This window comes from Mustelus asterias, chromosome 5 (assembly GCF_964213995.1).
Source record: "Mustelus asterias chromosome 5, sMusAst1.hap1.1, whole genome shotgun sequence".
In the NCBI taxonomy this organism is placed as follows: domain Eukaryota; kingdom Metazoa; phylum Chordata; class Chondrichthyes; order Carcharhiniformes; family Triakidae; genus Mustelus; species Mustelus asterias.
Window position 1 is genome coordinate 142,703,362 of NC_135805.1, and position 20,176 is coordinate 142,723,537.

Sequence of the window (20,176 nt, forward strand, 5' to 3'; positions counted from 1 at the left end):
GATCTCATTATTTTAATGGGAACATCCTAGGAATCACAACGAATTTCCACAAGCAGCAATCCGCGACGTGAGACAAAAATGGATGGAGATTCACGAACAATTTCGAAAATGAAAATTGCAAGAATAATTGATTCGATACTGGAGCTCTGCCTTCAGTTGCCTCAATGAGAAAACAACTAAATACCGTCCGTAAACACATCCAATTTTTATTTCCAATTTGAAGACACACCTTCAAATCAAACTGTTTGAAGACCATGCTTGTCACTGTCTGTAAGTATATTTCATACGGCCAAGTGTGGTTGTTACATCGTGATCCTGCGTAGCATTGTGGCTGTTTTCCTACGTGGTAGACCGGCAGAAATGCATCATTCCTGTCGATCACAGTTTCGATGTGGATATGACATGGTTGGACCAAAGATGGATGTGCATTCCTGGTTGCCTGGAGCAAACTAGCAACAATCTGCATAATTCCAGCCTGCAAGTGAGCAGGCCAGACAGCACTTGGAACATTGTCCACAGTTCTCCTCTCATTTTACCCGGGCAGCCGACACTTGAAGCACTGCATGCTGTTAACGTCTCCTTACGCTTTTCTTTGTCGATGTTTGTTGCACTTTCCAGGAGTTAATCATAGAATTCCCACAGTGCAGAAGGAGGCCATTCTGTCCATCGAGTCTGCACTGAGCACAATCCCACCCAGGCCCTATTCCCGCAAACCCACATTTGTACCCTGCTAATGCCCCTGACTTTAGGGTTAATTTAGCATGGCCAATCAACCCAACCCGCACATCTTTAGAGTGTGGGAGGAAACCGGAGCACCAGGAGGAAAGCCATGCAGATAGGGGGAGAATGTGTAAACTCCACACAGTTAAATCAGAACCTGTTCACTCCAGAGGCGAGCGGCATCAAGAGCTCTGATTTGTTCTCCCCAGAACATAATGGCAATAGAAGGGTCTGCAGAAGAAACCAGCATATTGAAGATTTGAAGATGATGCTGAGATACTCCGGAAATCCTTATTCATTTTCCAGACTTTGAAAGGCTGAATGACGTATGAAAGTTAGCTAACTGGCCCTGTGCATCGAACACATCTTATTTGCAACTTCATGTGACATCCTCATTTAATGATCATCTCCACTTATAAGGCTCACAATTCTCAGTTGGATTAGCATATCGCGATATTTTTTGGGATGAAGTGAAAAGATTATAGGTGGCAGGGTGGAATTGATTGGCCATCCAATCGATTAGTTCCATATTGGCTGCAGGTTCTATGATGTCTCAGAACATAGGTTCAAATTCAGGAAAGGAATATCATTCTCTTCTCCAGCTGCCAAGAGCCCCGCCCCATTCCCCATCAATCAATATGTGCTTTGCCGAACTGCCCTGCAACACGTTAACATTACACCTTCATTATAGCTGATAGGGTTACTCGTTCCCAGCAAATAAAATAAATAACTCCTACTAATTAAGACATTACTTTGGACTCTGAACGATGAAAGTTTTATTTACAGGAAACTGTCACAAATCTGATTGACATTTTTAATACCTACTCTGTTTCAAGGCTTCACTACTGTGCAATATTTATGAATGGCGGTTGGTACTGAAAGCTGAGTTTCATCAGAAAAGGAATGTAACTCCCATCTGTTCCAATAATCTGGAGATAGATTTGCTCCTATCACAAAGATGGACAATTAGACTTCTACTGTTCTGTATTTTAAACAATGTTTTCTACCTCGTGCTAAAGATTAAGTTGTTTACATGTATCTGTCATTGTGGCGCATTTTATAAAATATATTTTTCTGAGGAGAATTTGAAATTTATTTTTCGATACAAATAAGTCATAAAATTTGACCATACTTTCCTAAATAATACATTTGCAAAATGAATTGGTTTAAAAAGTTTGACGTGTATCCACAGTCGCGGTAGGCCTGCACGTTGTTTCTGATCAAATAAACACCTAGTGCTTTCCGTAATCCACTGATTAAGACACTGATTTCCAAGAGCAACAGGGCGCTGATGTGAAGTTCATAATATTATTTCTAACTCCAGACCATTGCTCAGGAAGCAGTACATTGGGCCATATATTATAGCATCTGAGCAGTCAAACAGATCCTCATTCTCAGGGCGAAATGTGTGAAATTGGAGAACTGCGACAATAGTAGCGGTCACTAGAGGACCATCCACTTTATCAATCTGCAACACCGAAAGCGAGCAGGGCAGCGTCGCTGCAAAACCGTCTCGTTTGGTTCACAGGCATTGTGGACCAGTTGCACACGCCGTTATCTGCCGAAATCCAAAATGGAAAGTGAATTGATTTTTGATTCTTTAGACTGAATTTCACCCCAAAAGACAGAACAAGAAAGCTGAACGTGGCAGGATTCCTACAGGAGACTCCAGACCACAAATAATATTTACTCTTAGAAAGGAAACTGGAACTAGAGGGCACAGCCTCAAAATAAAGGGGGGTCAGTTTAGGACAGAGTTGAGGAGGAACTTCTTCTCTCAGAGGGTGGTGAATCTCTGGAATTCTCTGCCCACTGAAGTGGTGGAGTCTACCTCGTTAAATATGTTTAAGTCACGGATAGATGGATTCCTGATCGGTAAGGGAATTAGGGGTTATAGGGATCAGGCGGGTAAGTGGAACTGATCCACTTCAGATCAGCCATGATCTTATTGAATGGCGGGGCAGGATCGAGGGGCTAGATGGCCTACTCCTGCTCCTATTTCTTATGTTCTTATTTAAGGTCCTGGCAAATGCATTTCCTGCTCCTATCTGCACAGGCTGAACAGTCGACTGAGGAACAGCCCAAGCTTTGATACCTGTTTTGATATCCGACATAAAGAATATAAATATATGACGAGAATAAATCTTAACTCACGTGACGTTTAGAAATAATGAAACAGTTTATGAATATGGTATGATTTGATATAAATTATCTGATTTATAACTAACGCATCAGCCATTTTGCACACGTGAAATTCTAACTTAAAGTATTACCGATTTGACAGGATGTGGAATTTCTGATCATCTCGTTTTGGGGGAACGGATTTAATCAAGGAAATCTGGAGGAATGCGTGATGCACAAATGTCCTTGTCATTTGCAGTGACGGGGAGCTTCCAATTTCAAACTTGAGTCAAAGACATGATATCTCCAAAACTTCAACACTCACTCACTGCTGGGTTGCAGGTTCTGAGGTGAACTAACCAGTCCAAACACGTCAACTGCCAAATAACCATTCAACCATCTGCAATTGAACATTTTAGCGCTTTTACCCTTTCAGTTAGCCTGTGTTCTCATATATTCATTCTAACGAAGTTTACATGAGTCATCGAATTAATAAATACCTTTGAAAACATTCCTATCCCATTCATATCCCTCACGTTCTGAAAGCTGACTGAAGTCTGTAGACTTGTTCCCAAGGCAGAGCCAACATCAGTCCAAGTTCACCATTATTTCACTTGACATTGAGCGCAAACGGGATGGAACGAAATGATCACTCAACCCCGTTCTCACTGGAATCCTCACACACACTTTTTGCAGCGCACAACACTGACTGGAATCAGCAAGTATGAGGGAAACCTCTGTATTCCCATGGTTAAGAAGCAAATTATTGATTGTGATCAATAAACCGTTACCTAAGCACCGACTCGTCTTCTGGCTGTATGTTGCTGCTTTGCTTGGATCACCTCACAATACCAAAACTTCCCAGTCATTTCAAGGCACAATGGAAAGCGATCAGACGTGGAATTCGTTTTGATTTATGTTCTTACTGTTTTGAACATTTTGAACACTACTTTAACACACTGTCAATCTTCATTGTATCAACAGAGCAATGCTGTTTTCAAAACAAAACATGTCTGAAACTGGCTGCTAACAGCTCGAAATAACAGTGCACCCGGGTGAAGGAAACGGAAACGGCCTTGAGCAGTGACGGACTGAATGAGCAGCAGACCAGAAGGGATTAATAAGAGCAGTCTCAGCATTTTCCATCGAATTGCAGTATCAGACAGCGGGTCAAGAATAGACCTGAATGTAGACTCGAAGAAATGCTTCTACGAACATCAAATCCACAGAACTGCAGTTTAACTCGGATCATGTGTTCTCTGCTGTGTGACGCCTGATGCTTTGACTCGTCTGGACTGCATCCACATTTAATGTCAGAACGTTCTGTGTTTCTGCTGCATTTTTCGTCTGGGCAATATTAATTCAGGTGACAACCTCTACCAGGTACAGTAACAGAACATTTGATGTACAAACTTGGTTGAAATCTTCAGGCCCTGCGTTGTACAAAAATAAACACATTAGGAATGATCTCGGATAGCCCGCAGCGATTAGCTTCAGTACCTGAACAGGAGCAATTATTTCACAAAAAAATCTAATCTGAGCTCAGAGAAGCGTTTGGAGTCTGAAGGAAGATGCAGAAGATGTCATTTAGAAAATCAAAGTATGAGCAATAAGAATCAATCTTGTTTATTAAACAGTGAGTAGTGCTTTTCAAATGCGATAGAATATTTTATTCAGGATGTGACGAGCAGAGTTGACAATGAAGTCAGGAAATGTAGTGCAATGTGAATTCCAAAAATTATAATATGTACAAAAATGCTTAACGTTTAGGACTAAACTTAGTACTGTTGGGTCCATTCGTCAAACCTGAAAACACAAATCCCTGAAAAATAAGGGGCATTGTTTTGGGGTAATTTGATCATTTTCAAATTGGAAACCCATAATAAGTGCTGTGACAAATTAATCATTGGGGGGCCCATAATGCATAAGAATAACGTTGGTGAATGCGCAGATTACATTCCATCCAAGATAATTATGCAGGAATATTTGGGAAAGCACATTTGGAGGACAGAAAGATGCTTGATAGTATTGTAGATAGGGGAACGAATTGAGGAAATAGAGTTCATATCGGAATATTCTAGATTGTGCACAATAGAAAAGGAAATTATGAAAAAGTGATAATCTAAACGCCAGCCCTCGAGACAGTCTGTACTCCCTTGAGTCTGCAAAAGGATGGGGAAATAACGCTTTTTCTGAGTTCCCTGTTACAACTTGATGGAAACAGCTTTACTGATACAATCTGCCCCTTTGCATTCTAATCCACCAGCCGTGACACACTACTATCTATAAAGCACTTCCACGGATGCGGAAATACTCCATATGTAGACAAAGACTGATGGTTAATATTACCACATTCGCTGACTCGCTCTGTCTCTAGCTATGTACTTCTATGTGCTGAGTTTTAATACTGGCAACTCTCAGGGAGTGTTGCTCTGCAATAGAAAGGGGATAAATTTTCGGGAACATTATGCCTTCATTTTAAAAAAAATTCGCAATAACGCATCCGCAATAATGTTTTCACGACCCACAAAATGCGCAATTCACGAATTAACTGCTTGTAAAATGAGGGTCCAACCAGACAATCGGGTATTTTTGCCCTTAAATTTGTCCGGAATTGTCAAAGGCTTGTGATCGGAACACATAATCATCTCCGATATATTGTTCATGATGTAAATATTAAAGTGTTCTAAGGCCATTACTAAACTCAATAACTCCTTTCCGCTGGTAGAGTATTTTGTCAGGGGATATTGAGTTTTTTCGAAAATCCATCTATTGGCCTTTCAATTATTCCACAACACAGCTCCAATCTAAACATCGCTGGTGTCGATGGCGACTTTGAAGGGTTTTAGAGAGTTAGGCATGGCTAAAATGTCTGCGGTGGCTAATCCTGCTTTTAACTTCTCAAATGCCTCCTGGCATTGTTCTGTCCACTGAAGTTGTGTGTTCTGTTTCAACAACTCCGTCAATGGTGACACTACGCTAATGAAGTTGGGTTCAAATTTTCTATAAACCTCTCGGTCCCATAAAGCGTAGCACTTCCTTGTTCGATGATAGTCTTGGAAATTCCTCTATAGCCTTCGTTTTCACGTTTCATGTTGCCATCAGTTCACAGCCAATGTTGTGTCCTAAGAATGTCACTTCTGCTTTTGCAAATTCTGTCTTTGTCAAGTGTATGACCAACTTTGCCTTCCGCAGTCTCTCAAAGAGCTCTGTAAATTGTTTCATGTGATCTTTCCAGGAATGGCTAAGATCACCACGTCATCGATGTAGACTGCACAATTAGCCACAACTCTGATCATGAGCCTTTGAAAAGTGCCCGGTGCATTTTTCATCCTAAACAGCATTACCTTGAGTTGATATAGCCGATCTGGGATTACAAAAGCAGAAGCTTATTTTGCTTTCTCCGACGTAGGTACTTGCCAGTAACCGTGAAGTAAGTCCAACTTTGTGATGTAAGTAGCTTGTCGTACTGTTTCCACACAATCCTCCAACCTTGGAATTGGATATGAGTCAGATTTAGTCACTGCGTTTCCCTTTCAATAATCTATGCATAATCGTTGAGTACCATCAGGTTTGGGAACCTACACGATTGGCGAACTCCACTGGCTTTGTGTGATGACTCAGGTCAGGCAACTGAGGTTGGCCTGCTAGAGTATGAACTCCCTGACTGAGTCCTAATTGATGTCCCAATCAGGGAGCCTCATGCTCCCTATTTAAAGCAGGAGCATCTGTCTCTCTGCCTGCTGAAACAGGGAGCACACAGGGAGCACTATGTTGTGTAGTATGTCTTGTAGATAAAGGAACTTTTGGTGACAGGACCTTCACCTCCATGGATTTATTACACTTTGACTTGATTCTATGATATCGTGTTGGAGAATCACTTCTGCTTCCTTCTGAACCTGCACTACTTTGATAGGCTTAAGCCGATAAGGGTGTTGTTTTGTCTGAACAGCATTCGCTATGTCAACCTCATGTACTATGGCATTAGTCCTCTATTTCTACATCGGCCCTTTTAACACCGTGACATTTTTTTCAATTCAGTGCTCTGATCTTGGGGCAGCTAGCTCACTACCCTATTCCAGTCTTTAAGGGCTTAATCATTATTTTCTTATGTGCCTCAAAATCCACATCATTCGGATTTGATCCCTCATTCTGAGTGCCAGTAACTAATACATCTTTCTCTGATTCCTGTTCCTTGTCATAGTACGGCTTCAGCATGTATATATTATATACCCTATATATTTTTTCTGTCTGGCATCTTTACCAGATAATTTACCTGACTTAAATTTTAAACTTTTTCTCAATCAGATCTGGCCACTGAACCTCGGTTTGAAAGGATCCCCTACCACTGGAAATAGCACCAATACTTTGTCCCCACGGGAAAATACACGACTTTTAGATTTCTCATCTGCTCCTTGCTTTATTAGCTGCTGTGCCACCTTTAAATTTTGTTTAGCTAATTCGCTTACACTGTCTAATTTTTTCCCTCACCTCAGATATATAATCCAACTGTGAGATCTCTGACTCTGGACAAACCAACTTTTCCTTAATTAATGTTTAAGGACCTCTTACTTCGTGTCTGAATATCAAATGGAGTAAACTTGGAGCATTTGGAGTATCTCTAATAGCAAATAATACAAATTGGATGCCTTTATCCCAATCCTTTCGATAATCTTGGCAATAAACCTTCAACGTTGCCTTTAGGGTCTGATGCCACCTTGCCAATGCTCCTCGGGTTTCTGTTTGGTACGCACTAGAGATGAAGAGTTTGATGCCTAAACTATCCATGACCTCCTTAAATAATTTGGCTATAAAATTGGTCTGTTTGAATCTTCCTGGGTAATCCATAACAGGTAAAGAAAGCAAACAGCTTTCCACCATCTTTTTTGCCTTGATATTTTATGAAGGAATTGCCTCAGGAAACATGGTGGACGCATCCACAATGTTTAGCAAATATTGGTTCCCATTTTATTTTTGGGAGGAGACCTACACAATCAGTCATAACCCGTGTAAACGTTCTTCGGATGTGGGAATTGGTATCAAAAGCGCTGGTTTTGTCATTGCCGGTGGCTTTCCGACCACCTGACATATGTGACAGGCACGGCTGAATTCCACCACATCTTTATTTAATCCAGGCCATTATAAATGCTTCTGTATTTTAGCCTCAGTCTTTCTCACTCCTAGATGCCCCCCTACAGATAATTCGTGTGCTACCCACAATAATTGCTGTCTGTATTCCACGGACAACACAATCTGGTGAATATTCGCCCATTCCTCATCTGCGCTAACTTGCCAAGGTCTCCACTTCCACCGTAAAATGTTACGCTTAAGGTAATAGCATTCTGGAATACATCCTGATTCTTTTTTCGAGCAGTCTTTATGATATAAATCCTTTATCGTCTCATCTTTCTGCATTAACTCCATTAATCGTTCAGAACCAAACACCTCTGCCTGATCTTCGACCTGCTTTGGGGTTTCCTTTACCATCTCATTCAACAGAGTGTCAGCTAACTGGACCTCAACTCCTTTATATTTCTCTTCTGTTCTCCCTTTCTGTTTTAACTTATGGCTGTGGGATCTTGTCACCAGACAATTTGGAAAAAATTCCAGGGTATTGTTCTTATAACTCCTCAGTTCCCTGATTCTCTTTTGGTTGTTCCACTACCATGGACATCACACCCACGTGTGCTCCAGCTGTATCATTTCTAAGAATGAAGATCATTCCTGGAGTAGCCAGGTTTTCCATCACCCCCACTATCACTTCCCCAGTCCTCATTGGACTCTTTAGCCTTATTTTACGCTGGGAAACCCTAATCCTTTCTGCATTCATTCCACAGATTGCCATTCTCTCGGGAAGTATTTTATTAGGAGTGTAAATATATCAGTTCTTACTATTAGAGGCTGACTAGCTCCCGTATCACTCACTATTTTAACCTCTTTTCCTATCCCCCGTTGTACCTGAGAAATCCTTACTCACACAGGTGAAATGTTTGAAAAGATCAGCCACTACCTTGTCATCAAGCTTGTTTCTAGGCTGTGCACTCTCCTTCAGCTCCTCGACTCCCATCAGGATTTCTTTCCCTGCCTTAAATAATCCCACTGGTTGAACCACTTTCACCACATCCTTTTGCCCAGTGCCTTTCTTAATCCCCCAGCACGGTGCCTAAGTGTGTCCCACCTGATCTCAGTGAACTCACCTGAAGCCTTTCACGTCTTTTCCATCCTCTTGGATGTCTTTTTTCACAGGTGATAAACCATTGTCACTGTGATCAACTTCTCGTTTTTCATTGAAGGATCTTTCCTTTTCCCAATTTCTATCCCTCGTGGTCTGAAATTGCTGTCGGAAGCCAAATTTAAATTTTTGCACGAATATGTATTCATCCACCATCTCAGCAGCTTTTCTCTCTATCTTAACTTTCTTTTCCTCAACATGTGTTCTTATCACTTCTGAAAGCGGGTTCTTTAGCACCTCCAGTGCAGGAATATCTCAAAGGTCCTCATATGTCTTTTCCATCTTTAATGCTCTCACCCATCTATCGAAGTTGTTCTGCTTAATTCTTTCAAATTCGATATATATCTGAGCTGGTTCCTTGGATTCATTTCTGAATCGTTGCTACATGCTTCTGGTTCCCATTCTTAAGTACTCAAAAAGCCTTATTTACTTCTTCATATTTTCCTGAAACTTAATGCTGCAAATACTTGAGTAGCCCTGCCTACCAACCTGGTCTGAATTGACATTAACCACACCTCCTGTGTCCAGTTCATCTGTGTAGCCAACTTCTCAAAGGAGATGAAGAAAGCTTCTACGCCCTCTCCATCAAATTTTGGGATTGTTTGGACATATTTGTATATATACTTACCAGCTGTTGGCCATGACGAGTTTGTTCCACGTTACTGCTACCTGCACTCGTCCTCCTGCCATCTGAAGTTTTTTTTCTTCCACTTCCAACTTTCTCTTTTCAAACTCAAATAACCTTTCATTTTCCCTTTCTTCTGCTCGGGTCCTCCTCTCTCGTTGCTTCTCTCTTTCTTCTCTCTCTTTTTCCCTTTCTTTTTCTTCTCTCTCTCTTTCCCCTTCTCTTACTTCTAACTGCAGCCTTTTAATTTCACTTTCTAAGTCCAACTGTCTCATTCACAATTTTAGTTTTTCTAACTGTACTGCACTTGGCTTTTTCTCTGTTACATCTAAATGCTTGGTTAACTCCGTTACAATTTCAACCTTCTTGTTATCACAGGCTCAACCCAAATTTAGTCTCTTTCCTCATTCTGCAAGTGTCATCTTTTCCTGTTTCTCTGAAATTTCTTGGCAAATTTGGGAAGCATCTTCGACCCCCGAAACTCTTTCACAATGTTAAGAGCCATTTTCTCACTTTGGTTTATTTCAAAGTTGTAGAACTGTTTAGATCCCTCAGTTAGCGTTGATTTAAGGACTCAAGACAGTTAAAACACCGCGCTCCGAGCTGCCAATCTGTTACAATGCAGAAGTGTATCCCCTTTTGAGAAGCCACCACGTATCCCCCAAAGAGGAATGTCTTGCTTTGTAATTTGTTGAAAATTTTTGGGAAGCTGCTAACTGTTCTTCATTAACGTTTAGAGGTTCATTGATAGAAATAGCTGATACACACTTTAAGTGAACATTTATCAAGCTATTTTTTGAAGCAAAAGGGAACTTTAACTACACAAGCATATGCCAATTAAAGTAAGATACGATTGCAGTGCTTTTCAAATAAATACAAGTTCCATTTATTACCAACAAAAAAATGTAATAACAGGATTTCGTTAATCTCAAAAAATATTGAAGTCGGTAAATATACCTCTTGAGGCTGGTATGAGTCAAAATACAGTCAGGCTTTATTCTCACAAGCTTGAGGGAGAAACTGACCCCTTGAAAGCGGAAGCCAAAGTTCTCTCTGAACACAAGAAGCGTGGACATTTATACATCAGGGTTCCCAATACAAGCCATAAAGCAAAGTCCAGTTAACAGTCCTTGATCATAAATTATAGTTCCTTTAACAGCTTCTGATTGTCTCTGGATCATGGTTAGAGACTATCTGGTATCCTTGGGTCATAAAGCACAATTCTCCTGGTAGTTGTAGTCAAGGTGCCACCTCTGGTCCCCTACTCTTCCCGCGGCTTTTCCTTTGAAGTGACTGTCTGCGATTGCAGCTGTCCCAGTGGGAGTCCTCCTTCAAACGGCCATTCTCACACTCTACCATTTGGTAGCTGCTTCCTTTGTTTAAATCATAGACAAGCCTACGGGAAAGAAAGACTTACACAACCCAATATCTATATTTAACTGTCTGTTTTATCAGAATGATATAAACAAGCGAGGGAACCATGAACAAATGGCTTATACTACTAAAAGTAAAAGATGAAACCAAGAACAAATGGCTTATACTACTACCAGGAGCAATATAAACAAAGGGGAGACTAGCCATAAGGAAGGGTTATGTTTATGATACATTCCAGGTACAAAATCGTTGAGTACAAAAAAAAATTAACCCTTTCCCTTCTTCAATATACAGGCAGGTGCCTTGGCTTTGGAAAACCTTTGCTGTTCTTCTGTTGACTCCGCTGTCTGTAAGCTCTTTCTGATTTTGGTACCCTTCGTTAGATAGATGGAGAGTTCTCTTGGAAGATATTTTAAGCAGGCAGGGAGCCGCTCTTGCCTTCTCTCGTTCTTTAGAGGTGGAAGCCCTTCAGTTGAACTGCAGGCAGGCCGCTGAGTTCCTCTTTTTATAACTGTGATGACCTATCACTTTTCCTACACCAGGATTGGTCTGATGTTGTCAACAACAGCAAATTCAAGTTTGATAGGTTGCAGATGTCTGAGTGTCTTCTTTAAACTGATTGGCTGTCAAAATCCCAAAGACTGCAAAGCCTGTCATCAAGGCAATCAAAGAACAAAGAACAATACAGCACAGGAACAGGCCCTTCGGCCCTCCAAGCCCGCGCCGCTCCCCGGTCCAGGATTGAATCCTGAATCCAGGATCCCCGCCCAACTTTCCAGCCTATCTACATACCAATATCCTATCCACCGAGCTGTCCCTCACAGCTACGATGCTTTGTTCATTACAACCTATTAACTCACCCCCACCCCCCCATTCCAGACCATGTGATCTCCAGGGAGAGGCGAAAACCCAGACTGAAAAACCCCAGGGCCAATATGGGGAAAAAAAAATCTGGGAAATTCCTCTCCGACCCCCTGAGGCGATCGAAACGAGTCCAGGAGATCACAATGGCCCTGATCGGAAAATGCTTCCCAACCCTAGTCATTTCCACTTCCACGAACACCATATGAATTCCCTGCCCCCGAGACAGGTTCCCAACTATCCGCAGTCTCGCTCTGTACTGGCACCAGCAAGATGATCATAGAATGAAGCCTTGAAACGAGAAACAAGGAACAATTAGCCCGCGCCGCTCCCTGGTCCAAACTAGACCACTCTTTTGTATCCCTCCATTCCCACTCCGTTCATATAGCTGTCTAGATAAGTCTTAAACGTTCCCAGTGTGTCCGCCTCCACCACCTTGCCCGGCAACACATTCCAGGGCCCCACGACCCTCTGTGTGAAATATGTCCTTCTGATATCTGTGTTAAACCTCCCCCCCTTCACCTTGAACCTATGACCCCTCGTGAACGTCACCACCGACCCAGGAAAAAGCTTCCCACCGTTCACCCTATCCATGCCTTTCATAATTTTATACACCTCTATTAAGTCTCCCCTCATCCTCCGTCTTTCCAAGGAGAACAACCCCAGTTTCCCCAATCTCTCCTCATAACCAAGCCCCTCCATACCAGGCAACATCCTGGTAAACCTCCTCTGTACTCTCTCCAAAGCCTCCACGTCCTTCTGGTAGTGTGGCGACCCGAACTGGACGCAGTATTCCAAATGCGGCCGAACCAACGTTCTATACATCTGCATCATCAGACCCCAACTTTTATACTCTATACCCCGTCCTATAAAGGCAAGCATGCCATATGCCTTCTTCACCACCTTCTCCACCTGTGACGTCACCTTCAAAGATCTGTGGACTTGCACACCCAGGTCCCTCTGCGTCTCTACACCCTTTATGGTTCTTCCATTTATCGTGTAGCTCCTCCCTACATTATTCCCACCAAAATGCATCACTTCGCATTTATCAGGATTGAACTCCATCTGCCATTTCCTTGCCCAAATTTCCAGCCTATCTATATCCTTCTGTAGCCTCTGACTATGTTCCTCACTGTCTGCAAGTCCTGCCAGTTTTGTGTCGTCCGCAAACTTACTGATCACCCCAGTTACTCCTTCTTCCAGATCATTTATATAAATCACAAACAGCAGAGGTCCCAATACAGAGCCCTGCGGTACACCACTAGTCACAGGCCTCCAGCCGGAAAAAGACCCTTCCACCACCACCCTCTGTCTTCTATGACCAAGCCAGTTCTCCACCCATCTAGCCACCTCCCCCTTTATCCCATGGGATCCAACCTTTTTCACTAGCCTACCATGAGGGACTTTGTCAAACGCTTTACTAAAGTCCATATAGACAACATCCACGGCCCTTCCTTCGTCAACCATTTTGGTCACTTCTTCAAAAAACACCACCAGGTTAGTGAGGCATGACCTCCCTCTCACAAAACCATGTTGACTATCGTTAATGAGTTTATTCCTTTCTAAATGTGCATACATCCTATCTTTAAGAATCTTCTCCAACAACTTCCGCACCACGGACGTCAAGCTCACCGGCCTATAATTACCCGGGTTATCCTTCCTACCCTTCTTAAATCCTGATGCTTGGTCCTGGTTACAAATGTTGTAATCTGTGTACCCTGTAGGCATCTGCATTTTAAACACCCAAGCGCTGACACAAAACCAGCTTTTAAAGGGAGCAAATTCACAACATATGCTCTGACGTTCCAGGTGCTGATCTAAAGGCTTAAGTGTTCGAGGATTCCCGCATCTACCACCCTTTCAGGCGGTCACTTTGAGTTTCCCATCAACCACCATGTGATAATGCTTTTTTCACAAATCCGCTCTAAACGTTCCTTCCATTGCCTTAAATCTACGTCCACTGGTTACTGACCCCTTCAATAATGGAAAATGTTTATTCCTCTATACCTTTTCTATATTCCTCGAAAGTTTGTACACCTCAATCAGGCCCCCATCAGATGCTGTTTCAGAGAGTTTGGTGCAGACTCACTCGGCCGAATGACGTCCTTCTGCACATTGGGTTTCCATGGTGTTTTTCCTTGCCTCGTTGGTCCTCTCCAAATGAATCACTCCATACAGTACACGGCTGAACTCCAGTTGCCACTGTTCTGCACATCTGACCACCCCATCAACATTGTCCTGTGTTCCAAAGCGTACCTCCTCTCTACTTATAAAACATTGATTGTCCTATCATCAGTGAATTTAGTGACCATCCACATTCAAAACTTGATCATTAAGGCAAACTACAAAGGGACGGAGCACGGATCCCCACAGTACACCACGGGACACAGTCTTCCACTCACAAGAACAGCCTATGACCATCTCCCTCTGCCTCCTCCATTAAACGAACATTGGATCACGAATTACGAATTGTACTGGATTCCATTCGGCAAATCTTCCTCAAACCCTTTCCCTTGACGGCAGGGAAAATACATATTCCCAGTTATGGGGAGGCGATGGCCTAGTGGTATTATCGCTGGACTATTCATCCAGAAACTCAGCCTATGTTCTGTGGACCTGGGTTCGAAACCCGTCACGGTCAATGCTTGAACTTGAATTCAATAAAAAGACAATAACTGGAATTAAAAATTTAGCGATGACCATGAAATCATTGTCGAATTTCAGAGTAACCCATCTGGCTCACTAAAATCCTTTAGGGAAGGAAATCTGCCAACCTTACCTGGTCTGGCCGACCTGTGTCTCCAGAGCCACTGCAGTGTGGTTGACTCTTATTTACCCTCGGGTAAGAAGGGAAGAGCAATAAATGCTGGCCAGCCAGCGATGCACATGTCCCACAAATGAATGAAAAAAAATCTGTACTAATCCTGATCAGTCTTCCATGCGACACCCTGTGAAAATCCTTACTGAAGCCCATGTGGACTACAAACTGCACAGCCATATTCTACACATGGAGTTACCTCCTCGAAAGATAATCAGACAAATTTTTTAGACGTGACCTCCCTCTGACAAAGTCATGATGGCTCTTTTGATAAATCATTGCGTCACCACTTGTAGATTAATTGTGTCACTGAGATTTGTTTCCAATAATTTCCTTATCACTGATGTTAAAATTACTGGACTGTAATTTGCTGTGTTTTTTTCCCTACTTCTTTTCCTGAAAATTGGTGCCATTTTCGCTGCCCTCCAGTTCTCTGGCACCTCTCCTGTGGCTATAGAGGATTTTAAATGTAAGGTCAGAGCTCGTGCAGACTCCTTGTTGCCAGACAATGTAAACTAAGATGCATCTCATTGAGTCTGGGGATCTACCTAATTTTCAGTCCACTGACCTGGCGAATTCCTCTTGCCCCTCAGTGTTAAGCTGTCCAATTGCTTTACAATCCTGGTCGCTGCTTTCTATAGCTACATTGTTATTCACCAGAGTGAACTCAGATGCAAAATGTTCATTTAATACCTCATGTATGTCTTTCGACTCCACACACCGATTGCCATTTTGGTGCTTTGGCCGAATTATTTCCCTCGTTTCATGCTTGTCCTTGCTATACTACTAAAGCTCCTTGGGAATTTCCTATATTTTGACTAACAATGTTTATTTGATCCCCCTACTTTGTTCTCATACTTTCTTTCTGAAGTATCCACTGCACTTTCTATAATTTGCTGTGGTATCCATTTCTTTCTGCCATTGCCTCCCTTTATTTCGGCACGGCAGCACAGTGGTTAGCACTGCTGCTTCACAGCTCCAGGGACCTGGGTTCGATTCCCAGCTTGGGACACTGTCTGTGTGGAGTTTGCACATTCTCCTCGTGTCTGCGTGGGTTTCCTCTGGGTGCTCTGGTTTCCTCCCACAGTCCAAAGATGTGCGGGTTAGGTTGATTGGCCATGCTAAAATTGCCCCTTAGTGTCCCGGGATGCGTAGATTAGAGGGATTAGCGGGTAAAATGTGTAGGGATATGGGGGTAGGGCCTGGGTGGGATTGTGGTCGTTGCAGACTCGATGGGCCGAATGGCCTCTTTCTGTACTGTAGGGTTTCTATGATTTTCTATGATTTATTTCCTGATCTCTACACTCAAGCTATGACTGCAACATGACATTCAGCCCCCTCTCCTTTCCTTCTCTGTGTACGGTATGCATTGTCTGCATAGTCTTCAAGAAGCAATACTTTTCCCTGTGTATCGATACATGTGACAATAATAAATGACATTAAATCAAATCTAATCAATCATGTTCACCACTGACATCCAGGGATCTCTGGAATTTTTGATGCTAACATTGATCTTTTATGGGAACAAGTTCAACTTCTGGTGTTCCCATTTCCTTTTCTGAGTGCCTCACACTGCTCAGCTATGACTAGGCCTTGAAATAACTACACCCATTCCACTTTGGTCAAATCTTGATTTATCATCTCAAAGTCAGTCTTCCCCCAACTGAGGACATTTACTTCCTGTTCCTATTATTTGTGTATATGTGTGAGTGCATCAGAGAAACTAGTGGTGGGAAGGAGGGGGGGGGGGCGTGGGGGGCCGGGAGGAGGGGGGTAAGGGGGGATATGATCGATTGAGTGTATGGTTGGAGAATGAATGTTTGTCGTTGGGAGAGTGTGTGAGTGTGTGTAGATGGGAGAATGAGTGAGTGTGTGTAGAAGAGAGTGTGAGTGGGTGTTTACTGTGGGTGAGTGAGACTGGCTAATGGGAGCATATCGATGTCAGGAGGTGATTTATTTTGTTCAATCCGTGTTAGCAGGTTGTATAATTGACGGGGAGGTTGGCAAGTGGGACTACAGCGAGGTTAGGAGGTATTATTATTCGGCCAAATCAAAGAGAAATCTTAATTATGAGGCTGACATGTGAAATAATTCATTAATTTGATTGAAGAATTGGAGTGAAGGGGGATTTCAGCAAATTCTTCAACTGCTCTCTGAACTTAGTCTGTGTCACGGCGTAAATCACAGTGTTTGTGCAGCAACCCAGGAGCTGCAGCATGAAGCGCAATTCCTGAACAAACATATCGACCCAGACATCATTATATCCAAAATTCCACATCCGCCACCATGTAGAATGAAACATCAACAATAACAGGATGAAATTAGCAGAGATAACAAGCAGTAAAATGATGGATTTCCTTCGACCCTCCATTTCTGGGTCTCTGGGAGCTTGTCCATCTTTGTGAGACCGGAGTCTCCTGCGGGCTCTGCTGCCCACCGAAATGTGTCTGACAGTGAAAACATTGAGCAACAGAATCAAGACAAATGGAACACATGGGGTTAGAATGTTGTGGAGGAGCTCGATTATTATCCAGTGATGAGAGATCTGAACATACTATGTGGAGCCACAAAACCAGTGGCGGTCACCAGTGAATACCGACCTGTTAACATAAAATACCAAAAAATATTTTTTGAGCAGCTGAGCACAGTAACTGTTCCCAGAACCACAGCCGTAGTTTTCTTGGTGCAATATTTACTTTTCAGCTTTGGGCAAGAAATGGCCACAAATCGATCAAATGTGAATGTGACGGTGAACCAGACGGAACAATCGGTGGCTGCATAAAGCAGGACAGCGTGGATATTACACACTTGTATGTACCACATGAATGCAAACTGCTCCCGATAAACAATTGGAATTTGTCTCAATATCAAATCGAGGATAACGACCAGAAGATCCGCTGCTGCCATTGCCACCAGGTAACGAGTGACACATTTGGACAGAACACAGTTTCTACGCTTCAAGATCACAATTGTGATTATGTTCACTGCAAAGAATGGAAATAAGCAATGAAAATATACGTCTGTTGGGGGCAGAAGTTACCAGTTTGACGGAGGTGCTGTTGATATTTTCTAATCTTTTTCTACATCCTATGAAGATCAGAGATCAAGATTAACGAAGGACAAGACTGGAAGACCTGTGACACAGTGGAAGGAGGCAGAGACTCATTAATACATTTTGGAAGTGAGTAAGGGGCAGGTGAGTAGGGGTTACTTTGGGAGTGGGGGGAGGCGGTGAGCTTCTGCAGCCATAACTATGGACTCAGGAGACAGAAGGGGGAGAATATAGGGATGATGGGTATGCTATGGACTCCAAAGAAATTTGAGGTTAGGCATGTTGTTTCCCAATTCTTAACTGAATGCAACAAGATGTATTTCTTGGAAGGATACCCTTTCCCTGTCCTGTCACCATTGTGACAGATTTTTATTCTCCATACATTACCATTCTCGTTATGAGCAAACTTCGATTCTCTTCTCACCCTCCCATCAAGTTGTATGGGAATATGGCATGACCATAACAGGGTAACAGGAAGAGCAATGGGAGAGATGGAGAGCCAGGAGTCAAAGGGAGAGGCAAGGTTGAAGCTTCACGCCCAAATACACATGTAGACACACAATCTGACTCTCACAATGTATATATTGTATCAAAGCAGAGACTGTAAAAGGAAGTCCAAACCGAAAGTGGTACTGCCACACACACGCACATGCACCACATGCTCCCACATACTCACACTCACACATTCACATGTGCAATTGCACACATACCCACATACATGTGCACAATCACATATGCACATACACACAGGCACTCACGTTCACAGAATCACTCAGTGACTCAGCCACTCACTCCATAGAAAGGCACACGCTCACACAAATACATGAAACACACAGGGTTCACACACTCTCTCACATCCTAAAAGCTGCACTCTCTCAGATAGAAACCCTTTCTCTCACAGCCAAAAACATACTCGCTCTCACGCATAAACGTATACTCTCACATAGACACAATGACACATTACTCCCATACATTCGTTCCTTCTCTGTCACAAAGAGAAACACATACTATCATGGACTCATAGAGTTTCCAGCAACAGCAGAGAGCATTTGGTATGGCATGTCTTTGCTGGCCCTCAAACGCCGAAGGAACAAAGAAAATTACAACACAGGAACAGGCGAATCGGCCCTCCAGGCCTGCACCAATGATGCTGCCCGACTGAACTAAAACCCCAAGGAACAAAGAAAATTAGAAGAGTGAGTGAGTGTGTGTAGATGGAAGAGTGAGTGAGTGTGTGTGGAGGGGAGAGTGAGTGAGTGTTTATTGTAGGAGAGTGGGACTGGCCAATTGGAACACGTAGATGTTAGCAAGTTATTTTTCCAATCCATCTCAGTGGGCGAGATGATTAACAGGCAGTTTGGCAAAAGGGAGCACAGTGATGTTCGGAGGTATTTTTATGTTGTCAAATCAGAGGTAGAAATCAATGATGAACAGGTAGAAATGTGAAATAACCATTCATTGAATTGAAGAATTGGGGATAAGGGGAATTTCAGCAAATTCTTCAACTGCTCTCTGTTCTCAACTGCTCTCTGCTCAGACCTATCTTAGAAACATAGAAACTAAAAGCACTAGCTGGCCGTTCGGTCCTTTGAGGTCGTTTCGCCATTCATTTTGGTCATGGCTAATCATCAAATTCAATATGCTGATTCCTCCCTTCCCCTCATATCTCTTGATCCCTTCAGCCCCAAGAGCTATCTCTTATTTCTTCTTGAAGTCATTACATTCTCAATTACATTCTGTGGCAGTGAATTCCACATATTCACTACGCTCGGGATGAAGACATTTCTCCTCACCTCAGCTTGTTTTACCTGTTATCCTCAAACTTTGATCCCTAGGTCTGGATTCCCCCAGCGTTGGGAACATTTTTTTTCAAAATCTACCTTTCCAACCCTGTTAGAATTTTATACATTTCTATGAGACCCACCTCACTCTTCTAAATTCCCGTGAATAATATCATAGTCAACTTATTCTCTCCTCATATGACTAACTGACCATCCAGGAATCATCCTGGTAAACCTTCCCTATACTCCCTCGATAGCAAGGACATCCTTCCTCAGATAAGGAGACCAAAACTGCACACAATTCTCCACATGTGGCCTCACTAGCGCCCTATACATTTGCAGTAAGAGATCCCTATTGTTATACTCAAATCCTCCCGCTCTGAAGACTAATATACCATTTGCCTTCTTTACTGCCTGTTTGCTTACTTTCAGTGACTGATGCACAATGACTCCAAGATCTTGTTGAGTATCGAGCTCTCTCAATTTCCACCCATTCAAGTGAGGACAAAGAACGAAACAAAAAAGAACAAACAACAAAGATAATTACAGCACAGCTACTGGCCCTTCAGCCCTCTAAGCCTGCAGTGACCAT